The sequence below is a fragment of the Echinops telfairi genome, unplaced genomic scaffold (assembly GCF_000313985.2).
Source record: "Echinops telfairi isolate 266 unplaced genomic scaffold, ASM31398v2 ScPeMD7_7469;HRSCAF=8507_0, whole genome shotgun sequence".
Taxonomy (NCBI): Eukaryota; Metazoa; Chordata; class Mammalia; order Afrosoricida; family Tenrecidae; genus Echinops; species Echinops telfairi.
Window position 1 is genome coordinate 82279073 of NW_022111372.1, and position 16305 is coordinate 82295377.

Below are 16305 nucleotides of genomic sequence, written 5' to 3' on the forward strand. Positions count from 1 at the left end.
TCCCTGCTATTGCCTCTGGCACACATACCCCACCCTACCCTTTCCCTGTTTCCCTCACCCCTCTCCCATTCCGGGGGTCCAGGTGACTGGGAGTACAATATTTGCATAAACAGGAGACCTCAGCTGGGGAATTTCCCCCTGGTGCACGAGCTTCCTTTCTGAGGTCAGGCCGCGTCAACAGATCCTGTGCTTCCTCTGAAGCCACCCGCTGGGCTCCACCCCTCCCATTGCGCAGGCGCAGATTTCTCCCTCCTGTGAGTTTGCGTGCTGGGGACAGGCCTGAGGAAGGGAAGAGAGGACCAAGAAGAAGGTGGTCAGGAAGCTGGAAGTGTAGTGCTAGGGCAATGTCCCGGGAGGGGGTTGGTCAAGATCAGCCAGCGTTAAACTTTGTTCCGGCTCCGGGGTGCCGAGGACGGGACTCACTTCTTGGGACCGCACAGCCTTGCGCCACTTGTCCTTGGAACCTCTTCCTTTGACAAGGGTCTTGCAACACACAGCCCGGTGTCTGTTTCCTTGGAAAGCACAATATTGCAACATGCCTCCTTGAATTCCACTTTTCGGATGCTGCAGAGGAGGCCTGGTGGCGCTGTGGGTTCGACATGGGCCTGCTGGAGCTGGAAGGCGGGCAGTCCAGACCCAGCCGCTCTGTGGGAGAAAGATGGGGCTGTCTGCTCCGCGGAAGCGCTGCAGTCTCGGAACCTCACTCTGGGTCGCTCTGAGTCAGAAGTGCCCTGACTGCAGCGGGCTTGGGGAGAGAGGTATGGGTGTATGTACCTCATCTCCTCCTGGTCGCTTATTTTCAGTTTTCCTTTCACATCTCCCAGTCAATGTTCTGCGACCCACAAGAAGTCCATACAAGTCTCTTTTCCAAAGCCTCTGAAGACCTGTCATGCTCAGGGTCTCTGCCCCTGGAGCTGAGAAAACACCTTTCCTGGACCCAAAAGAACACTGAGACAGGGACCACAGCGACCCATGAACACAGAAGTCCTGGAACCACCTGCATCAGGACCACCTGCTGGAGGGAGGCATCTCCTGCGGTGCTCACCACTTTGCCCCATAGAATCACCCGGGCCTGGGCCACACTCCCAGAGATTCTCATCATTTAATAGGGCCGGGGCAGGGCCTGCACTTCCATAGTAGTAAAATGTGTCCCAGGGGATCCTAATGTTCAAGCAGTGATCGAAGTAAGGCCCCATCCAAGACCAAATGCATCAGGTGATTCCACTGGGCAGCATGGTGAACCCCTATTGATGATATGGCCCTAATGGCACCCTTTTTTATACACACAGCTGAGTTGTGGTCAATTACTATGGCCCTTCTATCCCTAATTCCCCTTGTGATATAATTCTGGAATCTATGTAAAAATATCAACAGATACCTAAATCGGGAATCTGTGGTTATAATCCCAATTTGGAGGGCATTCTTTACTATTCTAACGGGCAGGATTAGAGTGGGATTAAGACCTTGCTTTAGTAGTGGGCACGAACCAAATCCTTTCCTTGGGGGCATCTTTAGCCCTCCCCTAATAGAGGATGTGAACCATGTCACGCTCTGTTTCCTTCCGGGGGTGGGGGGTGTTTAAGACGACTTTACTACAGGGTGTGACTTAAGACTGAAGACACCACCCTTCGTGCTCCTTGGCTGGGGTGCACATGCTGGTACCTCTGTACAACGTCTACACATCCTCACCTGAAAAGCCTAACCCTCTATGTCCTGACTGAGCTCCGCTAGCAGCAAGAAGACCTCCTGTGGCTTTGTTATATTCTTTGCTTTTGGCTCTGAATCCTGCATTTGACTCGCCTCTGTCTGACCTTTGGATTTGAGTCTCCAGCACCCACCACCATGGGGGACATTTCCTCAAAGTTTCATGAGTTTCTCATGAATGCGGGATGGCATTGCAGCAAATTGCACAACTACGCGTGTGAGGGAGTATGCTCAAGGGAGGAGGGGGGTGCAGGTGGAAATGGAGTTGAATAGCATCTTGGAAGAGTTGGACATCTTGAATCTCCAACTCCTTAGCTCTGGTCTTGTATTAATTCTTCTAAAAGAAATGATTACCACAACAGCTACTCCCAGTATTGAGAGATGGACAGTGCTGACACTTGTGGAAAATGAGGGACAGAGAGGAAATTACTGCCCAAGACCTCACTGGGTTAGAAACAGCAGGGAGCCTGACACCCAGAAAAGCTAGTAGACTCGGTGCTCTGAAGACACCTATCCATTCATTCAGAGTCTGCAAAAAGTGCTTCCCAGCTCTGCCGATCACGGACTATAGGGCTGCCCAACGTGTATCAATGCAACGAGGAGCACTGTTGGGGGAGCTGAGCGCTGACTCTGGCTCCTTTCTTTGCACAGCCTTCTCACCATCCCTGCAGTTCTTGGGAGGGCACCAGCTTGACAGAGAATTTTCAGCTGCAAAGATCTCATTAGTGGGAATAAAGCCTTCCAGGCTTCCCTATTACTTACAGAATGAAGGCAAAAAGCTCAAGCCAGGACTGCAGGCTCCTCCGACTCCGACTCCAGTCTTCTCCCAGCTCCATCTCTGCTACCTCAGTCCTTCCTCTCCCCAACCTCAGGGGCTCGAGACTTCAGCCACACTTGATGTGGTTCTAACACGGCCTCCAAGAACCCATTGTCCTCTTTGGGGCCTCCGTTCCTCCCTAATTTCCTTCCATAAGCACGTGCCAAGTGCCTACAGTATGACAAGCATTGGGAAGACACCCCAAACCTACGCCAAACCCCTGCCACTGAGTCCATACTGACTCACATTGATCCTCTACAGGGTTTCCAATGCTAGCTATCATCACAGGAGCAGAGAGCCTCATCTTTCTCCCACAGAAGTGGCTGGCAGCATTGAACTGACAACCTCACAGTTAGTCATCTAACACTTAGTGCACAGTGAAGATCAAAAAGGAAACTTGCTGGTCACATGGGGCTTACACTCCCGCACGGATATTTCTCAACTTGACACTGTTAATGTTTGAAGTCAGAGGAGTCTTTGTTGCAGGGTTTTCCCCTATGCATTGTAAGGGGGAGGAGGTGCAGCATCCCTTGACTCCCATTCCATGCCAGTAGCACTAATCCTCCTAGATTAACAACAAGGTGTGGGGGGTGAAATGCGCTGTCAAAGGAAATGTCCCCTGCTGGTGGGTGGGGTTGGGAGGAAGGGCCCTGGTTGAGAAGCACCGCTCCAGTAGAAGAGCCGGACACTCAGCCCGTGGAGCACTCCTCATTTATCCAGTGGTTGTGAGAGAGAAAAGGAAGAGGCCCTGAGAATGCAGACCAAGGGGCCTGTCAGAGTCTGGAGAGGAGCCATACAGGGGTGTGTGTGTGTGTGTGTGTGTGTGTGTCCTGGTTGACCAGAGCAACAAATCCAGTGGTACTGATATATGTATGAGAGAGCTTTATATCAAGAAGTAATTGCATATCCAGAAAACGTCCCAGCCCAGTCCAACTCAAGTCCATATGTTCCTCTTCAGACGCACACAGCCGCCAGCAAAGATGAACCATGTAAGAGGGTCAAGGCCAGTAGCGACGAAGCCCTGTGGATCCAATGGCAGTGGTAACATCTCCAGGGCTCTGCAATCAGGGTCAGATAGGTGAAGGCAGAGAGAAGGGGAGGTTCCTAGGGCCCTCCTTCTGAGAAGGCCACACCCACAAGGAGGCACCATCAGGCTGGACCTGATTGACAGGTTGAATACCACCCCTGCACTTTTATACATCTTCAATTTGACATGAACTTATGTAACTATCATAGGTGAGATAGAACAGGAAAGTTTTCCCAAGAAGGTACATTTCTGTTGAGACAGGAGAGCTGAGTAGCCATTGACTAAGTGAAATGCTGAAGAAGGGAGAAAATTACAGCCAAAGACCAAGGTATATGTAAGGGCCCTGCATCAGAAAAGAGCTGGGAACAGAAGACTGGCAGTTGTGTTGGAGTGGAGTTGGGGAGGGGTGACGAGTAGGTGCCACACCGCACAGGGCCTCATAGGAGTTTGTCTTAGGAAGGAAAGGCAGCCGTCAAAAAGAGGCAAGTCTGAGCTTTATGTGAGTGAGAGCTGACTGACAATACAATGGACCCACAGTGGGGTAGCAAGATCCCCGTCATCACAAGTAGTGACCACCAGCCAATAGACAGGATACACTTGCTTCTGGGTGGGCTGTTGAGCCAATGAACGTGGGAAAGTCATGTTTCTGTGACCTCTTCTAGCTGCCAACCTCAATGTTTAGATTAAAAGGTTATGAGATTGAGTGGGGCTTTGCACAAGTCATGAACCTGACGTCTCAGTGCCCTGGAAAGTACAAGCACACTCAATACTACCTGCTGAGTCATCACAGTGAGTTCTCTTTGGCTTCCAAAATATAAGTAGGCAATTCTCCATTTGCTGGTGGAGGATCCAACCTGGGAGCTGGAGTTGCCCAAACTCCACACCAGTATCACCCAGAGAATCTGTTTTAAAAGACCCACCAGAGAGTCTAATTTCTTAGATCTACAGTGAAGCCCTGCAGTGTCCTAGAGTGTGGTCCTACCAGTGTGAAGAGTTCTTGCCCTTGAGAAGTTTTCTGTGTGTGTGTGTGTACTACTGTTGCTTTTCTTTTTTTAACAATTTTATTGGCACTTTATCCACTTAACACACAATTCAATAGTTCAATCATATCAAGATGAGCTGTACAATCTTTATCACAGTCCATCTTAGAACATTTTCTTCTTCCTTGTATTCATTGTTATTCATGTAATTTAAAAAATTTGGCAAAAATATACACAACAAAACATTCTCCAATTCAGCAACTTCTACACATATAATTCAGTGCCATTGATTATACTCTTTGTGTCGTTCAACCATTATTGATATCCCTCTTCAAAAGAGTTATTTCTCTCCACGGAAACTTATTACAAAGCTAAAGATTTATTTATACAATCTGAAGAAAACCCACAGTATTGAGAAACTGTCAGTCGAATTAGTGATTCAAGAAAGCCACAGAGTTCAATTCATTCATTCACTAAAGAAACCATGAGTGGCTAATCCCCATCCTACAACATCAACAGCCATCTAGAAGTACTAGGGTACAGGAGTCATGTGCAGGGGAGAGGGGATAATTGAGAATCGAAGAAGTTGTCCTTTGAGAGTTTCCTGGGCATATCCAAATTTCATCCTTTTTTTGACGTCCAACATGGGTCTGACCTCATCCAGGTGAGCACCGTAGGCATTACCTGAATTTGAACGCAAGCTGAGCCGCTTTTTAGCCATTGTTTTGAACCACTATGACCCTCAGTTTCCTCATCTGTTAAATGCCATTATCAATCGTATAGGGTTCTTATGAGGACTGTGAGAGAGTGCACTGAAGAGGATTTAGCACGGTGCCTACACATAGTAAGCTTTCAAAATTAACTATTAGTATTATTTCCTGAGCACCTTGATGTCTTCTTCCTCTGAACTTTCAGACTTCCTTACAGCATCAGAACGGACGGTCCCTCGGTGATCATCTGTTCTGTTCTCTTCTGATGACAGAAGGAGAAGCTGTGGATCCGAGAGGGGAAGGCACTTGTCCAGGGTCACACAGAGGTGGTGGTGTTTGTTACTGGGTGCCACCGCATCTGGCTGCCTAATACACCCTGATGTACAATACAGTGAAACATGGCCAGGCCCTGCACCACCCTTGCACTCCTTGTTATGCTTGAGTTAATTGCTGCATTCACTTGCAGTCCATCTCATTGGGTGGGAGGGTGTTCTCTTTTAGTCTCACTCTCTACCGAGCAGGATGTCTTTCCCCAGAGACTGGTCCTTATTGATAACAGTCCAAAGTATGTGAGTGTGGCTATTACATAAACTCTTGTCAACTTGCGAAGGGATGAGTCTAGCTGGTTAATCAGGTGGCAGCTTGATGACCTCATTTGGAGGCCCAAAGGAGATAAGTGGCTCACTGGAGACCAGACCTACTCTCTCTGCTACACATTCCTCGGCCAAGCCACATGGAGCTACACTGGTGGAGCCAGATCCCTGGAGCTGGAGGATCCACGTGGAGACCCACGCTAGTGCTGAGATGCTTCCACCGCTACTGGATCCACTAGACTTTGCACCCACTGGCCTGTGATCTTCCTGCATTTGGCGTCATTGCATGCTTTGTGTCAGTCTGAAGAGGAATTTATAGATTGGTATCGGATATATGAGCTAATATAGGACTTAGGGACTTGATCTGGACTGGACTGGAATATTTTCTTAATATACAATTCCTCCTTGATACAAAATTCTCTATTACACACATATGAGTGTCTCTGGATTTGTTTCTCTAGTCTACCCAAACTAACACCGTGAGACTAAGTTTTCTAGCCTCGCTTCTAAGGAGCATTCTGGTTATCCTTGTCCCAACACAGGTTTCTTTGTCCTGCTGGCAGCCCATGGTATATGAATATTTTTTGCCAATCTATAAATCAAAGTCAGGCATCCTAAACTCCTATGAGGCAGGGCACAGTGGCTTTTCTTTCTTAGTGTCTATCAGCTGGCCTGGACAGGAAGGCCATTTCAGAGGGCCCATAGATGGAAGAGGGAAGAGGAGAAAAGAAAGCAGACGAGGCTGATTGATTGCTCTTGACATCTTCACTAGGGAAGCCAAAGCCCAGAGCTAATCTTCCAGGATATGCACACCAAGTACTACTCTGGACTGGAGATTCCAGACCTGGTTGGTCCAACTTCTTGAACCTCCTTAACCCTTCCAGGTCCTTCCACTATCTGTGAACAGGAACTGGCTCCATGGCAGGGGTTCAGAGTTTGGGCAGGAGCCAGTCCTAGCCAGGCACCCTGAACTCACAGTGGGTCCGTGACGTGCATGATCTCTGAGTTAAGAGAAAAGGCCACACTTAGAAAGACCATTGTAACTCTGGAACATCGCGGCTGAAGTTCCCAGTAGGCTGATGAAGCTTCTGAAGCTGTACTTCCTCAAGGAAGGAAGAGCCCTGTGCTTCATGAGAGACTGGCAGACTGAGGAAACGGTCCCAGGCCATTAAGAGGCTTCCTGAAGGGAGCCAGGGACCAGGTCTCTCTCCTTGACCAGAGCCCCCCATCCCTTTTCCAAAGGCTTATTTCTGAGCTGTTGGGGAGGAGAAAGGCGTGGAGTGCAGCTCTGGGTCTTGGAAGCAGAGGGGAGAGGGGAGAGTGCCGGCGTGCAGCCGTGGGAAGGAGTGCTTTAACTCGCTGTGGAGAGAAGTGGGTTGTGCTGTGCTCCGTGTCTAGCTCAGGGTTTGCTCCATTTACCCAGCAGGACTTCTGGAGATGATGGAAATATCCCTGCAGCCTGATACATTAAACGCCGTCTGTGGCTCCAGAGCGCTTGGGCAGTGGCCGTTGTGACTGAGGGTCAGAGCTCAGTCAGAAGTCCCTGCGTTTATTCACTTGAGAAGTCACACGCCTGCTGGACCTTGGCTTCGGTAAAGTGAGGCCAGGGGGCCAGGTGGTCTCTCTAGCATTCCCAGGTCATCCCAATCCAAGGGCACACAAGTGCCTGAGGGAGGTGACAGTCACTGGGCACACCTTCCCCTTCACAGGGCTGAAGGTGGCCCCTGGGGACCTGGCCCTGATTCTCTTTGCAGCCCCACCTCTATGGTTGCCCTCTCAGCGCCTTCCGCCCCCGTGTTCCCCCAGAGTGAACACTTTTCAATTCTCAGAATGCACTCTCTCTTCTGAATGTTCTCTTCCCTTTGCGGGGGAAAAACCTTCCTTTGTAGGCTTTCAGGGATCTCAGCTGAGAGGCCGCTTCCTCCAGGAAGACTTCGGGGATCCCCAGATGTTGACCAGATACCCTTGTCCAGAATCCCCACCATCCCCTGGGATGCTCCCATCAAGGCACATCCCGGCCACACTTGGTGGTGATGATCTATATCCCTTTGGCCACAGCTCCCAGAGCAGTGCTGTCCCATAGAACTTTCTGTGAGGCTGAGAAAGTGCTCTATCTGTGTTGTCCAAGGTGGCAGGCGCATGGATCTCCGGGCCCTTCAAAGAAGACAAGCATGGTGGAGGAATGGAGTTATTCATGGATCACATTTACAGAGCCGCACGGTAACTATGGGCTACTCCCCGAAGACCACACAGCCCGGCAGCGTGGGCGCTCTGAGAGGAAGGCCGTCGGGCAGGCGGCTGACTTCATCCATTCCCGGAGCCTCCTTGTTGTTAGTTGCTGTTGAGTCCGTCCTGGGTCATGGCGATCCCACATCTGTAGACTAGAACGGTGGGGCATCCATGAGGAGGAGCCCCCTGGTGGGTATGAACCAACAATCCTTGGGTTAGAAGGTGAGTGCTTTACTGAGGGACTCCTGTGTCCCCTCAGTGGTCTGTAACCTGTGCTGGAAGAATGGAGGACGGCACGCGTGGTGAAGCAGAGGGGCAGCAAAAAAGTGGAAGCTCCCCCCACAAGATGGGTTGACAGCGCGCCTGCAACGGCAGGCTCAAACATCAGAAGGCTTGTGAGGACGGCGCAGCACACAGCCCTGCTTCCTTCCAGGGTCGCTCTGGGTTGGAACTGACCCGATGGCACCTAGCAACCCCAAGAATGAAGGAACGCCCACCTAATTCACAGTAAAAACCTCTTCAACCCCAAAGCCAGCAGAATCCGGTTGGCATCACACTTTTCTCATGTCTGGGAGACCAGAAATGAATCATTCAGACTGGGAAAAAGAAGGCAGGGTCTCTTGGAACCCAGGATGCTAAAGAGAAGCCAGCTCCTCCCCACAGCCCATGCCAACCCCTTCCCAGGCACCTTAATGGCCTACGACTGAGGCTCTGAGAGATACTCTCCAAGATGTCCCACGATCTTTCCGTTTCATTTTCCCGAGAACTCCTGGAAGCCGGCTCTTGCGCATGTTTGTAGAGTAGTCTGTGGTTTGCCAAGGTCATGGGAAGCCCATCCATTCATTGCCATTGCAGGGATCAGGCCGGGACGGACTCTGTCCTTGTTTTATAGCCGGGATCTTGGAAGCTCAGGATGGCAAAGGGAGTCACTCAGGGTTACCAGCTGTCAAGCACACAGCTGGACCTGCTCCAGGTCCATTGGTTGCCAAGGCGTCAGTCCACCTCCAAATGAGTCCAGGTGCAGAGGGAGGAAGTGAGCTCCTCCTCTCCTTTGAAGAATCCACCAGAATTTGTGGACGGGGTGGGAGAGGGATGGGGACAGGAAGATGTGCCCTGGGCATCTGGGCCTGTATCTTCCGGCCTCCGTGGACTGGAATCCCCCATCTGAGGCAAAAGAGGAAATGGAGGTCCTTGGGAGAACTCAGGGGCGGCTGGTTGCCGCTGCCCCTAAGCCAGTGCTTAGCCCAGCAAGGCCTCCTCCGGCTTACAGCTGCTCCCTGGAGCGTCCTTCCCTGCCTGGATTCAAGTGAGTGACAGCTGGTTTGCCAGCTGACAGGTGGGGGATTGACAAAGCAGGCCTGCCAGGGGTGGGATGGGGCCTCAGCTGGGCCTTGTGGGGCTGCCTGGCGGCTGGCTCGTGCATCTTGGGGAATTCCCCTCCTGCCTGAGAGGCAGCCCAGCCCAGCCCTCCTTCCTGCAGAAGCTCATCGAGCAGAGCAGAGCCCAGGAGTCCTCACAGGGACAACCGCCCTGCCGGCTGCACACACCCTGGCTGCGCTCCTTCCTCCCCCAGGTGAGTGATGCGGAGCCGCCTGCCCGGCAGGTGGGCCAGGACAGTGCGAAAGGGTCCCCTGCACAGGGGTGTCCCGCTTTCTGCCACCTAGTTGCCCCTGTGGTGGTGATGGTGGTGGCTACTTCCCTAGCCCAGGCTGCTCACCCCCACCCGGGTCTTCAGCTGGGGGCCTCTCCTCGCCCGCCTGGCCTCGGTCTCCTGTCTTCTCTCTAGTCCTCTTTCTGCCCTGCCTTCTCCGCCAACCTCTCTCTCTCCAGGGGCAGCTGACTCCTCCAGAGGGAAGAGTAGGGTCTATTTTTGTCGTACCCTTCCCTTAGGAAAAAAGCAGAGGTTCACCGGTTTCACCGTGGATGTGCCCGTGAGAGAAAGCCTGTCTGTGTCTGTGTGCCTGTGTCAGTGTGTGTGTGTATATATCTGAGAATACATTTGTGAGCATGTTGATGTGTCTGTGTAAAACGTGTGGGCGTGTAAGCGTCTGGGTTAGTATGTGAATATGTGTGTGTGTGAGTTTTTGAGGTGTGGGTGTATGTTGTGCACTTAGGAGGGCTAAAGGTAGACCGGAAGAAAACAGGTGAGAGCCTGGCGCAACCCCTCTCGGGGACCTTCCTTCTCCTCTGGAGCTTACCAGCCCCTCCCACGGCTGTACCCCTGTGGCCGGCGCTGGGCTGGCCTTGGTGGAGGCTGAATCTTGAACAGTGGGCCCGAGGCCTCGGAAGTGGGCAAGAGACAGGCAGCCTTCTCTGATCCCAAAGCTGGTCACAGGGCCTGCCCAGGGAAGTCCCTGGCTAAGAGGGCTGAGAAGTGGAGGCCAAGCCTGTGGCTTCTGGGCTGGAGATGGAGGGAGAGCAGGAGGGGCCCCAGAGGAGGGGTGCCTGGGAACAAATTCCCGGAGAGAACAGGGAGGGGGTGGAAAGGATTTCTCTCAGGGCCCTGGAAGGACTTCCCAACATTAGGAAATTCGGAAATGCTCCGCAGCCTTTGGGTGGGCCTCACACAGCGACTGTGCCGGGCTGGCTGACTTCTGTGATGACAAGGGACATTTTGGGAACCAGACCCAGACCAGACCCAGATGTGACACCCCCATCTGGGGTCTGGGAGGCCAGAGCTGGAGCCAGGGTGGCCCAGGGCTCCTCAGAGGGAGCCAGGGGAGGGCCTGGCAAGGCCACTAGCCTGGGAGCCTGGGAATTTCCCCCAGCATCGCCTTGCCCTCTCCTCGCCTATAGTGGTGCCCTGGAAACCAGAGAGTCACAGGCCGCCCAAGGGACCCTGGGGGGAAGAGCTGGGAGGGAGAAAGAAGAAAACAGGAAAACACTCAGGGAGGGGCTCAGGGAGAGGGGCAGGAAGAAGGCCTTCTAGACGTGGCTCTGCCACGACGACAGAGCACTCTGGGAGATCTTGGTCCCTTGTTTTACTGGGACAGCCTCTTCGGGTCCTCATTGGACAGGAGCGGCCTACTTGGTAAGGTTATCATAATTCATTTTTCTTTGAGCTTCTTATTCTTCATTTATTCTTTTAACTCCATCTTTCGGGGTTGGTTCTATTTTGTCAAATGATTTATAAGAGAACAAGTTTGAGGTGACATTTTAAAGTTCCTGGCTGTAAATCCACTATGCTATATGTATAGATATTTTTTCAGCTTCAGTTAACTTTCTTAAAAAAAAAGTTTATTAACATAAAAGAGCCCCTGTGGTATAGTGGTTCCGCATTGGCTTTCAGTCTCCAAGGTCAGCAGTTTGAAACCACCAGCTGCTCTTTGGGAGAAAATGGGAGCTTTCTACTCCTCAAAAGAGTTACAGTCTCAGAAACTCACAGGGGCAGTTCTACCCTGTCCTATAGGGTCGTTATGCGTCAGCATCCACTCAATGGCATTGAGTTTTTCTTAACAAATAACCCACATATCATACATTTCAGTAGCTGAATCATATTCAAGAGTTGCGTAATCATCACCACAATCAATTTCAGGATATTTCTATTTCCTTGTTCTCCTTGTTAGCTCCGCATTTCCCGCCAACCCCTGCCATGTTCCTAGGAAACGACTCATCTGTAGATTTACCTCTCCTGGATCCGTATACAGAAAAATATACAAAAGGGTGGATCATGATGACCTTCGCTGCCTTCTTCCCATGAGCATTCGCTGTAGCTCAGGCCTGGTGGTATTTAATTCTCCAGCCGCTCTGCGGCCTAAAGATGGGGTTTTCTGCTCCCATAAAGAGCGACCGTCTTGGAAATACACTCACTTTACTTTAAGTCAGAATCGACTCAGTGAGAGTGAGAGCTATTTTCACTGTGAGAAGACAGGAGTCCTGGTGGGTTCAGTGCCCGGCTGCTAACCAAAAAGGGAGGGAGGGTCCGTCGGAACCGATCCGCAGCTCCGCTCCGTGTGAGAAAGAGGAGGTTGTGTGCTTCAACAAAACTTCACAGCCTCAGACACCCTGGGGAGCAGTTCTACTCCGTCCCTGGTTCAGGTTTTGTTTTTTCACCCTGCGGAAAGGATGGGGTGGAGTGTGCCAATGGTGGTCCAGCGCTAACATTCTCACCTTCCCCGAGGGAGGCCCGAGGACTGTCTGTCAGTGGGGGTTGCTTGCTGCTGTGGTACTGAACAGGTCCAGACCAAAGCAGACTAGACAAAAAGGCTTGGCGAGTGAAAACCTTTCGGACCCAAGAGGTCTTATATTGTAAGCTGGGAGCTGACCTCAAGGCAGCGAATGGCCTTCAAGTGACTGACGAGGACACTGAGGGGCAGAGCTGCCCAGGCTGAAGGGTCCCGGCTGTGATTGACGCCTGGGTCTGTCTGACTCTAGAGACCATACCTTTAGCCTCTGTGGGACATGCCCCGCCCTGTGGGGGAAGAGTGAGATTGGGGGTATAAAATGATTTAATTTGCTTAAAGGTGCTGAATGTCCCTCATCTTAGTGTTTCATCTAGCGGTTTGGGGTGTGGGTAGAGAGAACCAAAAATAAATAGGCTGAGGGAGAGAAGCTGGGATCGAAGACTGATCACTTACTGACTTCTTTCCAAAAGCTACCAGGATTACCTTGTGTCATTTCACTCAAACCCAGGGATTTGATCAGAATGATCTCATTTTAAGGATATGGTGGTGTAGTGGTTACGAGCTGCTAACCTGAAAGGTCAGAGGGTTGAAACCACCAGTGGCTCCACAGGAGAAAGATGAGGCTTTCTACTCCTGTAAAGGGTTATAACCTCGGAAACTCATAGGGGGGCAGTTCTACCCTGTCCCATAGGGCCGGTCTCTATGATTGGCATCACTCTGTGGCAGTGAGTTTGGTTTTTTGGTAACTCACTTTAATTATTGCTAACATTCCTCACTTAAATACACAGATACCCAACCCCAGAAACCACCCCCTCCAGGGTTTGACATTCCTGAGACTGCTTTGGGCTATGCAGAGGTGGGTTTAGATCTGGGGGAGGGGCCCTTGGGGGTTCTTTTCCACTTCCAGAGAGGGCTCTTCCATCTACCCCATGCCACAGGCCCCATTCACCAATGTTCTTAACGGAACAAGCCATGTAGCATTTGAGTTAGAAGCTCCCTTTCTGGTCAGTGGGTGTGCAGAAACCGAGCTGTTCTGGGAACCGGAGACGTGTGGGTCTAGTCCTGAATATGAATCACAAACTCCCTGCAAGACTGCCTGACCCTCTGGCGTCCAGTGACCCCATCCCCACAAGGAAAGGGCTGTCAGTTCTAAGGCACCTACACAACTGACATTGTGAGTACTGTCTTTCTAGCTGACACGATTCCATAGCATATGATGCCTTTTGTTTTTATTTTTAAATGAATTTTTTATTGTGAATTATGTAGGGGGCTTATATTTCAGACCAGCAACTCTGCAGCCAACAGGTGAAACCACTCATCAAGCCCCCACCCCTATTCTGTCCCACCCCCACACCCCTGATTGATTTCTTCTCACTTCAGGACCTCTGTCCTCCCTGCCACCCAAGTCAATACCAGTCAGCCTTCCAGTCCTTTGCTTCATCGTCCCAGACTGCCCTCCCCTCCCTTGGGAATCTCCAAAGCCTGTTCCCTGTGGGATGCAAGTCTTTGTCATGGTGGGGGTATTAATCCTTAGAGCAGTGGTCTCATACGATATTTGTCCTTTTATGATCGATGAGCTTCACTCGGCATAATGTATTCCAGGTTCATCCATATCATGAGGCGTTTCATGATTTCAACTATATTATTATTTTTTTAGCGTGCCTGGTATTCTATGCATGTATGTACCAACATTTCTTTATCTGTTTTTCTGATGGGCACTTGGGCTGTGTCCAGCTTCTTGGCTATTGTGAACAGTGCTGCGATGAACACGGGAGTGCAGATGCCTGTTCGTGTTCTGGCTCTTCTTTAGGACTTTCATCCAGCAGCTACTGGGGCTCATAGGGAATTTCTATTCCCGGTTGTTAGAGGTAGCGCCATATTGCTTTCCACGGTGGTGTGCGTGTTCACAGATCTGCCAGCAGCGGATGAGAGTTCCAATCTCTGCACGCTCGTCAGCATTGGTTGTTTCCTGTTTTTGGAATGGGGTTGCCGTTGTCAGCGTGAGATGGTACTTCACCATTGTTCTCATTTACATCTCCCAGGTGGCTAGTGGTCATGAGCATGTTTTTCATGTGGGCTAGCCATTTCAATGCCATCTCTGGTGAATTGTCTCTCCATGTTCTTTGCCCATTCTTTTTATTTTATTGGGGGTTCTTACAGCTCTTATCACAATCCATACATTCACGTGTCAAGCACATTTGTACATATGTTGCCATCATCCTTTTCAAAACATTGTCTTTCTACTTGAGCCCTTGGTATCAGGTCTTTGTCCCCCTCTGTCCTCCATCCTGCCACCCTCATGAACCCTTAATAAATTAGAAATTATTATTTTCATATCTTACACTGCCCGGTGTCTCCCTTTACCCATGTTTCTGTTGTTCATTGCCGTGTGTGTGTGTGTGTGTGTGTGTGTGTGTGTGTGATACACCGATCATTGCGACCAGTTCCTCCTTTCTGTCCCCACCTTCCCCCTACACTCCTGGTATCACTACTCCCGTTGCTCCTGAGGGGTTTGTCCACTTTTTAATTGGATTATTCATTTTTTTTTATTGCAGTCTCTCCATGCCTATTGTGTCATTGCTACAGACTTTCCCCGACTGTGGGTTCTTCTTTTGCTTTTTGGATGAACTCTTGTATGCAATGCTAGACTAGATTTTCATGCTGCAGGTATCTGCTGGCTGCAGACCCTGGTGAGTCACTACCATCTCAGAGGCCTATCTGTGAAAGAGGGTTGTTGTTGTTGTTGTTAGATGCTATCGGGTCGGTTCCAGCCCACAGCAACCCTAGGTACAATAGAACAAAACAGCGTCCAGCCATGCACCCTCCTCGCATTTGTCCTTATGTTTGAGCCCGGTGCTGTAGCCAAGGGCTGTAACCTTCCTGTTTTGCACCGCCCCTCCACTTTACCCTCATGATGTCCTTCTCCAGGGCCTGGTCTCTCCTGACAGCATATCCAACGTATGAGAGGCAATGTCTCACCATCCTTGTTTCTAAGGAGCATTCTGACTGTATTTATTCCAACATAGATATGTTTGGAAGAAGTGTTTTGTGAGTTATGCTGTGTAAAAAAACAGGTTTGGCAAGCAGTAAATATGGTTCAAGTGTTTTTATTGTACTTGTGGTTTAGAGCCCTCGTGTGCGAGCGCGCGTGAGCACGTTTGCCGTGGGTGGTTTGGTATTTTAAACATTTCCTTAGAATGTGGAGTGGGGCCTGAATTTGGAGCTGCCTGGGTGGAGGTGGAGGGAGTAGCAGGAAGGAGAATGGGAATTTGCAGGGTTTGAAAACAAAATAAAACAAAACCTAGGTGGCTTGGCTCTGCTGGTCCGGGTGGGGCTTTGCAAGGGTGCTTGTGTCACTCAGGAAGAGCCAGAGGCTCCTAGCTGCTTGAGTCACTCGGCTCCGAAAGTCAAACCGTTTCCTGACATGGAAATCCCCTGCCAGGTCTGCGGTGGCACGGGTGCTAGGTTAGGAGCCTGTCTCCTATCCCTGCCCCTGGGGTACTGAGTCTAGGGACCCACAGGGGATGCCATGCTGGGGGTTAAAACCTGTGAGGGTGCATTCTGGAGCAAAAGTGAAGTTTGACCCAGTGTCTGCATCCCATGTCCATGTAAGTATCCTTTCTACAGGACCTACGGGTATTAGGGCCTGAGCTTTACCTGTATACCCTCATTTATGGTCCCTTGATAGGCTGATGATATAATTGTCACCTCCAGTTTTCAGAGAGGAACCCAAGGCTTAGAGCAATTGAGCAGGGATTAGGACCCCGTGCGTGCTCATAATGACTGTTAGTGCTGGTTGCTATCAGAAAGGAAGAAAAACCGTGACAGGGTAAAGACAACACATGCAGTGAGAAGACAAGGAGCCAAGGTCCTGGGTTCTGGTCCTCGTCTTGTCACTCAGCGTCTGAGGTCTCTGGCAAGTCTTGTTCTCCCCTAAAACCAAAAACCTCATTGCCACTCATCGTGACCCTCTATGACAAGGTACAGGGTTAGAACTGACGCTGTGGGTTTCCAAGACTGTAACTCTTCACTGAAGTAAAAACTCTCATCATTCTCCTACAGAACTGCTGGTGATTTTGAACTGCTGACCTTGGGGTTAGCAGCCTAACATATAGCCACTA

At 50.6% G+C, this 16305-nt stretch overlaps 1 protein-coding gene across 1 annotated transcript in view; it reads left to right on the forward strand.

The window, feature by feature from the left end:
• Nucleotides 1–9571: 9571 nt before the first annotated feature.
• The window catches only part of TNIP1 (TNFAIP3 interacting protein 1), a 60998-nt gene continuing 54264 nt past the window's right edge, over nt 9572–16305 (forward strand). The window contains exon 1 of the mRNA XM_045284711.1: nt 9572–9633. The gene's annotated coding sequence lies outside the window, so the exon portion shown is untranslated. The remainder of the gene's footprint in view (nt 9634–16305) is intronic.